Genomic DNA, 9,282 nt, shown 5'->3' on the forward strand with positions numbered 1-9,282 from the left:
AAGTGTCCCCTGCAAGCAAAAATTAAAGTTTGAGAAAACAGCGCTTGAAAAAAATTCTCGCTACACAAACAAGTACCCCTCCTTAACGCCTTTATGGAAAATTAGCCAATCATTTTGCAAGCTACTTTTTCTTCCGGTCACCTCCTGTGAAAATTTTCTCGCAGTTTTGCACGTACTCGCGTCCCAGGGTAATCAATTTCTTCACCATTTTGTTGAGGCCTACTCTGGGACCTTAAGTCGCCGTAACTTTGGGCGACTTAGGGCGGTTTAAGGCGATTTAAGGCGACTTAAGCAAAACACACTGTAAAATTGAAGCGATTTTAAGCGATTTAAGCCGATTTTAGGCGACTCAAGGAGAATTTTACACAAGGTGCAGTGAGTAAGCTAGACTGTTGCCCATGTATAGTTAGGCCTATTAATATACCACAGTGGACATATACAATTAATTTGCCTTGTTTAGGTCCCAATGGATATGGAACCCTTAACCTTAAAGGCGAACAGGGTGTGCTTGCCTGTGAATGATTTATTGTAATCCACCAATCAGGGAACTTTGTTTGATGGGGAGTGTTGGGAGTGCGTAACGTTTAAGTTTTCAGTGAAGTCGCGTTCATATATCCAACTAAGTACCATTTTACTAATTTTGAGTTTTAGTTTTTCTCGATCGTCGATATGTAGCCGGTGAACACAGGGGCACCCAACGGATCGTTTCGGTAAATTATCTGTTTTAATCCCCTACAATTTTCTAAAGGGGATTTTCTCTTCGAACTTTCGTGATATGGGAAATTTAAGGCCTAGTGTTTTCGGATTGACAAAAATGTCGTTTCGGGTACCGAAAAAAGGTCAGTTAAGATTTTCAGAAAGGAAATAAGACCTAAGGTTTTCGGGAAATGGACAAAAATGCGGTGAGGGTAAAAGGCGGAAAGAGTTTGCGGAATGGTATGTGGCATGGCGTACGGAATGGCATAATTATGCGAAATACGATTTACGCGGGGAATAAATTAACTGAAGAGCGCATCCTGTTTTCGAGCAGCAGTTTTTTCGATGTTACGGACTATTAAACAACCAAACAACAGATCGAGGATTAGAAAATATACGCCTGGGATAGAACATGTCTGATCGCTGGTTAGGAAGTGAGAGTGAAGAAATCGATGAAGTTTCGCATTCAAGGAACTAAGAATAAATTAAATTTCTAGTTGACAAAAAGAACGTGGCAGCGAGTAGCCTAGACAAAAAGCAACAGGCCAGACTGGAGAAATAACATCAGTTCAAGGTAAAACTATTTTTTTAAGAAATTTTAAATTTAGACTCGGTCATTTTATCAGACTCTGTGGCGGTTACAATTTGTACAACTCATGGGAAAAATATGTTCTACTTTTTCTCACCTTACATTTTCGTCGAGCGGCGAGTACGCAAGTCACTGTTGAGCTGCTGAGCTAGCTACCTAGCTATTCAATACGGCGATTCAGGTAGCTATAGTTCAGTTACGCGTATCGAACTAAACATATCCGTCTTTAATTAAGGTCTTTCAGTGCCTGACGTCCCAACCTAAAATGAGGTTTAAAAGCGAAAAAGCCCTAGAGCAAAAAAGCAGGTGACAAGTATGGTGTCTAATTATCGACACTGGTTGTGTGGAAGGTTGTGAAACTATTCTTATCACAAATGCATTTTGGTCAAATTGTTGTTCATTTTCCCGCTCATGATAAATGAATCATCGAGCATACAGGGTATGAGAATTGATCTTTTACCGAGGGTTTAAAAAAAAGAAAAAATGTTTATTATTTGCCTTCGGTAAAGGATTAATCTTTGTCCTGAGAAGACTTCACGCTGCCACGTTATTTTTGTCAACTGCGCATGGAGTAAAGTGAACATGAAATTTAATTTACTACGGATTTACTCATAGTTCCTTGAATGCGAAAACTATAAACAGTTTTCATCGCTTTCTTTACCCTCACTTCTTCCAAATCAACAATCAGACGATCAAATCCTCGAATTGTTGTTAATAAGTTAGCAAGAGTCCGCAGCATCAAAAAAGCTGCTGCTCTTATAAAATTGGCGCGAAAACAGGATGCGCTCTTCAGTTAATTTATTCCCCGCGTAAATCGTATTTCGCATAATTATGCCATTCCGCACGCCATGCCACATACCATTCCGCAAACTCTTTCCGCCTATTACCCTCACCGACAGAAATGCCCTAGTAGTTTCGAAAAGACTAAAGTTCCCCTAGAATGACCGAACAAATAAAAATATTATAGCGCAGCCTAAAATGAACCTACAAAGCTTTAAAGGCACTCTAGCCTCCCACGCAGACGTTCTCTCCAGATAGACTAAAATAGCGTTTCAAAGGATCTGAGAGAAAACTGTCGTTGGGTGCCTCTGTGAACAGGCTCCCAAGTGGGGTTTAGGGCGAGGAGAAATATCGAGCTCGGAAAGGGGGCGAGAACTGAAAGGGAGAGAGAGCCTATGTTGCGCTCCGCTTGCCCGACTCGCCAATCTCTCCCTTCGCACTATGCCCCAGTTGGAAGCCTGTTCACATGATCAAAGGCTGGTCGATAGCTGGAAAGCTTTGACGGTTGACGGTTATCAAGGAGAAATTTTATTCATGAGTTTAAGCTAATATTAACTTTTGTGTCAACTTTTTGATATTATCAATTGTGTTCTGGATGTTGTTTTTTGGTTAGAAACGCGTTATCAATGTAGTAAATTAAATTATTGATATTTTGAAACCAGAAGTTCTTCCAGACGGAAGTTAGTTGTGACTATATTTGGGAATGACAGGGATGTTGTTCCAAAGGGGAAATCCCGTTTAGTCAAGGCTACATTAAGCAATCTCCAAATTAGGTTTATGAATATTCAAATTAATTAATGAATTTCTCAAGTTATAGGAGAAGACATCTGATTCCCTTGTGAAAATCTCTCTCAGATATGATGGGGGGAATATTATTCACGATTTTGTGCTCCCCTATGGTTCAATCTTTCCCAGCCTAAGTCATTCACACTGCCAGTAAAACACTAGATCGTGCTTCATAGTTTGAGAGCGATATTGAAACGTTTGACAAGTTTCTGTGACATGTTCTTTGTTAGACTGTTCACAGTCCCACTATTTTTCCGTGGGATTCTCGAGACTGGCATGCTTTGATGGAGTTGCCGCCATCCAGATCGCGCTCGCGCAAGATGGCGGCAGCTCCATCGAAGCCTACCAGTCTCGAGAATCCCACGCAAAAATAGGAGGACTGTGAACAGTCTAGTTCTTTGTGGCCAGCAGAGAAAAGAAAACAAAATTAAAAAAATGAAAATGAAAAATAAAGAAAAAAAAAAAGGCAGGCAGAAAGAAAGAAAAAAAGAAAGAAAGAAAGAAAGAAAGAAAGAAAGAAAGAAAGAAAGAAAGAAAGAAAGAAAGAAAGAAAGAAAGAAAGAACGAACGAAAGAAAGAAAGAAAGAAAGAAAGAAAAAAAAGAAAGAAAGAACGGACGAACGAACGAACGAACGAACGAACGAACGAAAGAAAGAAAGAACGAACGAAAGATAGAAAGAAAGAACGAACGAACGAACGAACGAAAGAAAGACAGACAGAAAGAAAGAAAGAAAGAAAGAAAGAAAGAAAGAAAGAAAGAAAGAAAGAAAGAAAGAAAGAAAGAAAGAAAGAAAGAAAGAAAGAAAGAAAGAAAGAAAGAAAGGCAGGTAGGCAGAGAGAAAGAAAGAACGCACGAACGAACGAAAGAAAGAAAGAAAGAAAGAAAGACACAAAAATTATCAACAATCAATTAAACAGTTATCTGCAGCACTCATTAAAAGAGCTGTACAGGCAAGAGTTTAATTTTAACCGCGTACTTTTTAATTACATCTTAATAATCTAATTGTTCCTTGCATTTATGTTTAGCTTTTCTGCGTGCATGTGACAGCTGACGCAAGAAGAGAAAAGACAAGGCCATGAGCTGGGGAAGGAGATATTCAAGAGCCTCCTCTTCTCCCTTTCCTGTGTCACCAAGTAGGTAGTTATTACCGTAAAGGCATCTGTAGAGATGTTAATATATATAGATAAGTTATGGATATTGAAAGCGACTGGCATAGATATTTTAACCATTTTGAAAGTATGAGTTCGACCAGATCGTTACGGAGCAATGTTGATCGCATTAACCACTTTCCACTGCATTAGCAGGGCACTGACCCTTAAAACCTATTAAAAAAACCAATTAAAAATGACAGCTTATAGATAACAACTCCGCATATTGTTATTCAATGACCAGAACATCGGGTTAGAACATTAGAAGTGAAGGGGAATAATCGTCGAGCTTCTTTGAAAAGGCCAAAATTCGAATTTTTCTTCAAGGCCCAGAGTAAAAGAAATTGACGACACAAACGCCCGAAGTGTAATTAAGAGCGTGGCTCAAGACAACTGGAAAACTGTTGATAATATCATTTTAAAGCATCCTGCGGTGAACCGCGCGGATGCAAAAATTACATTGTACTTGTTGGCACAAATGTCTTTTAATAATTGTGGGATCTTCTTGAAGGCAACTGCTTTTAAACCAAAGTCTTTTGACTGCAACTGGTCTTGGAAAATACTGCGAAACGGAACAACAACAACAATCGAGGCCGTGTTGGCAAATTCGAAGCTTTGATAAATGATGGATTTCACTTTTTAACGTCTTTCGTGTTGCTGCAGCCGTAAACAACGCACCTCAGCACCATCTTTCTTCCTTTGCATAAAGAAAAACACTGAAACAGAGAATCCGCGAAAGTGGCGTTCTTGTATTGACGTCACAGGTCCACTATCCCTAGTCTCCCGCCTTGCGCGGTTTTGTACACACCCGGAAGTGAAATTTCACGTGTTTGACCGCCTCAAACGAGGGGAAGAAAAATTTTCTTACGATTTTCATACGAGAACAACAAGAAGATTCGATCAAGAAAATAATAAAAAAAAAATCTGTCATATACACTTTAACGGAATGGAATTGTTATCCGTTTTGCAGTAGAAATGTTTGATCCTTTGTGGGTAGTTTGCCAATTGGAATTACGATTTTAGAGCTAGTAGCTAATTTTGTTGCTCCCAGTCTCAAAGAGACTTGACAAAAAGGTATCATTAATTTTTTTCCAAGAAGCCGACTTTTCTTAATGTATACATGTTTCGGATATTCCATCCATCTTCAGTACAAGAAACAGAACCCGCTAGTGGGTGTTATATAAATGCAAAAAGGGTTTGATAGTGTTTAGAATACACTCTGTTTTTTTTTTTTTTTATAAGAACGTCTAATTTTGGAGCTGGGACTGAACGTTCTTGTATTCTATTGCGATTTGAGGCTGAAAACGTTCTTAAGATGTTCTTAAATTAAATGCTCGGGGGGGGGGGTACTCGGGTATAAACATGACCGGGGGGGGGGAGGGTCCGACGGAGCCTAATATTTTGCACCCAAAAAAATACATGGACCTTATATTGTGCTACCAAAAAAATACAAGACTGGAAATCGTGCTTTCGGATCCTGCCGGAACTTTGGCTTGAATTGTGTAAGAACTATTAGCCTGGCGGAAATTCAAACCCAAAAAAATACGCGCAGATTTTTCAGACCCAAAAAAATACAGGAGTTGAAAATTTTAGACCCAAAAAAATACGTCGGACCCCCCGTCACGTTTATACCCGAGTATCCCCTCTGGGGCTCTCAGAGGGTAGGAATTTTTCCCCCTAAAGCATCAGTTGAAACAAGAGAGGATCAAGGGGTACCCCTTGATCCTCTCTTGGTTGAAATAAAAGGTACGGTCAGTCTCCTTGCTGCGTAACTATTTTCGCTAGATTTTAGAAAGCTCCCAATCGCGTCTTATCATTCCTAGTAGTACAAGGAATTATTATCGGTACAAGCAAGGAATTGTTATCAACCCTAGGAGCCTCATGCCTCAGGAAAATGGCACACAAGCAAAAGCAAGCTGTGTCGTTGTCTCAGTCTTTTGTTGTGTTGATGGCGAGGGAATTATTTTATGATGACAAATGGCTAGGGTAAGATAAACCAATTTTTCAGTCGTTATGAAAGCACTGCCAAGATCAGCTGTTAAAATTATGTCTAAGAAAATGAAATCATTTGTTCCTCGCGAAGCGAGGTTAATAAATTTGTCGGGCCGAGCCGGCCCGAGCGGAGCTAAGCCGCGCGAATTCGAGCGAAAAATATATTTATATATATATATGTTTTTTTGAAGGTGTCCGCACTTGAATGACGTCAGACTGTCTGGCGTTGTCTGGACTCTGAAAATTTGCATACATCGGAAAAAATATGCGTGCATGATCAAATTTCAACTGCAATGTTCATCAATATTCACCGGATACAGAACTATCTCTCCTGAATATTTCCCTTTCTTTTAGAAATCTTTTTTGTGAAAGATTGCATTAAAGAAATTACACGTTTTGTGGCCGCGGTAAAATAATTTTCCGTGGGAAATAAATTCATCGAACACGACAGCGCTGCACGCCCGTTGTACATTGCGTCGCGTCAGAAATAGTTTTTAAACCGCAAACTAGCCTGTGGAACTACAAAAAGACCATGCTCATCAAAAAAAACCCTATGCCCCTTTTAATCTCCTCATTTGATGCTACAATACGAGTAAAGAGGGTTTTCCACCCAGCCGCAGCTTCGCGAGGTTTTGCGAGTCACGTATTTCTAGTAATATAGTTATAGGCGCAAAAGAAAGAAATTAAAATTTTCAACAGGAAAGCTTCGATTTACGACTTTAACCTTTCGAACACCAAGAGTGCAAAAACAGAGCAGAGCTTGATGTTCCAATAAATTATGGCATTTTTAAAGCAAAAGGATCTGTTTCTTTCTGATGTCTCTTATCTCTAGGAAAAATTGCTCCAAGAGCTCTTCTGCGTTCTCTTTCATGGCTCAGGTCTGTCAATTTGATCTTCTTGTCGTAGCGCCGAACGGCAGACACGGTAATTTTTACAATATTCTTCGCCGCTTGGTTTCTTTTAAATTTCTAAATATCCACGGCATCTAAGCTAGGATAACAATGCTCTGTTTTCGTTTTTGGGTACTAGTATGGTTGCTCTTTTAATTCTTGCTTCTGGTTGAGAGGTTTATTTATCACTGTTTTCATGTTGTTGTTTATATCTCGGCGGTAACAAATTTCAAGTTCAATAAAATTTGCTGGTAAAATGTTCAAACCTACTAGCTCGTCTATTTCATCAAAGGTAGGTGCTTTATGGACTGTACATTTTTGCATTTTCTTCGTTTTGACGTAAAAATGAAAGCCAAAAATTCAAATAACCCGCCCCGAGAAAAAATTTCGCGCACTGATATTACCATGGCTACAGTTTCACTGAAGTAAGAATTTCTCTTTCACTCAGCGTACATTTTGGACTTTATCCGTTAACTTTCTACAACAAAATATCAGTATCGGGATTAAAAACTGGGAGAGAATATATTCCGCATTGGGTTCCGTCGCCTCGCGACTCCGCCCAATATATTTTCTCCCAACTAGCCGCCATTATAAAGCCGTTATGCCGTCTCAAAGTCAAGTCCTTTGTTAAATTATCACTTGCAACAAAGAATATGTTTTCTATAAGCTGTACAGAAAATGCTAATAGTAGCTTATTCTCTGTTGAACTTTGTAGGATAACATTTTGTATGATTTTGTCAACTCATGTATTTTTACACATGTAGAAGTCAGGCATTGGGCATACAGTAGAAAATATAAAATGACTGTTGAGAAAAGGTCACTAAGCTGTGTTCTAAACGTCCGCGAGTTTTCACCCGCAAGGTATGATTTGTAGCGTGACGGCCGTTGTTCGTTTTCGTGTCAAAGTACCCTTCACATTTTGGTCTCTCAACGGGGTACTTTTGCAGTGCCGACAGAAATATTTCATCAACACAGTATACTACAAAGGTTGTGCTTCAACAATGTCTTCATTTTAAATTCAAACTTGACGTACCAATTGGGTTTCTTTTGTGTTGAAATTGGATGAAATTTGCTAAATTTCTAATCTGCCGAAATGGAGTTTCTTCTAACGGCAGAAGCATTTCCAATTTTCAATGAAGAGGGAGGGATGTGTTTATATTTTTTAAACATTTTGTTAATGGAGAACATCGCGTTTCTTTCTACGAGCGAGATGAAAATGGGTAATTTCTAGTAAGTTTCGTGACCGAAAGGACGCTAATTTGCCGTATTTCAAACTTTGCCCGATTTCGAAAAAAATAAAACTATAGAGAGAATATGGGTAAAATATGAAGGAATTCGAAATTTCAAGACTGACGCCCGATTTTTGATAATTTCAGAAATCGGCTCTTAATTGCATGTCAGGGGGAAATGCGCAAAACTTTTCTTAGCTAAATGTCGATGCTCTTATGGAGCAACCTAGAACATTCCAAGTGTAGCCTGCGAGCAACAGGTTATTACAAGTGTAGAACAAGGAAATTTCAGAAGGTATGAGGTTATCTCTAAGCTACTTGTACAGCATACTGTCACGGTTAAGCCTTTAAATAATGACGCTTACCTGAGAAGCTAATAAGATACGCACTAAAAACCAATAGCGCGCTAAAGAAACCCATTAGCTGAATTCGAGTAAGATCCAAGACAACTTTGACCTTTCAAGCGAGCAGCATCATTGCCTTGTCATTTCCATGTCTCCAGTCGGTCGCTGCATGCTGAAACTCGCGAATCTAGTTTAAGCCAAGTTTTTTTGTGACCTCAGCGAGGCCAGGAACGCGTGACGAACCCCTGAGAACGTCTGCGTGGGAGGCTAAATTTACATGGACAATGACTTGCAGGTATAACTGACGTCAAAGAAATCCTTCAAAGCTAAAAAGCATAAGTACGTTATCACGTAACGGTTTTATACTTACACAAAATAACAGACATGCCTCAGGAAAATGGCACACAAACAATAATACATGTAGTTGCGGTTATTCATACCAAGGTATTTGGGACTCCCGTGGTAAATAATACCGAGGTATTTGCGGTCACACATAAGTAATTTCTCGAGGTCAATGTCGTCGTGGGTGACTTGTTTGGGGCGGGAAATAAAAAAGAGATTTGAGGATCACAGTTGCCTTTCAACACCGTTTAGGAATACTTGAACTATTACACTGTAATATCGGTAGAACAAATTTGCATATCTGTGGTTACGGTAAACTGAATTGCGCGTCTCCGATATTTCATTAAGTTTGGCAGATTTTCATTCAGTGAACTCGCCGTTTTCCAGAGCCGTTAGCTATCCGTTCAGTACCTGTCCGTTGCTTGATGGATTACTTTTACAGGGGCACTCAACGGAATATTTCGGTAAAATATGTGTTCGGATGG

The 9,282-nt window shown here is 39.4% G+C and overlaps 1 protein-coding gene across 1 annotated transcript in view; it reads right to left on the bottom strand.

Annotated features, from left to right (window-relative positions):
* LOC146482975 (major facilitator superfamily domain-containing protein 6-like) overlaps positions 1 to 9,132 on the bottom strand; it is a 29,650-nt gene extending 20,518 nt beyond the window's left edge. Inside the window, exon 1 of the mRNA XM_085106602.1 lies at positions 8,477 to 9,132. The gene's annotated coding sequence lies outside the window, so the exon portion shown is untranslated. The remainder of the gene's footprint in view (positions 1 to 8,476) is intronic.
* Positions 9,133 to 9,282: the final 150 nt, after the last annotated feature.

The sequence above is a fragment of the Pavona decussata genome, unplaced genomic scaffold (genome assembly GCF_977016875.1).
Source record: "Pavona decussata unplaced genomic scaffold, jaPavDecu1.1 SCAFFOLD_41, whole genome shotgun sequence".
NCBI classification, from domain to species: domain Eukaryota; kingdom Metazoa; phylum Cnidaria; class Anthozoa; order Scleractinia; family Agariciidae; genus Pavona; species Pavona decussata.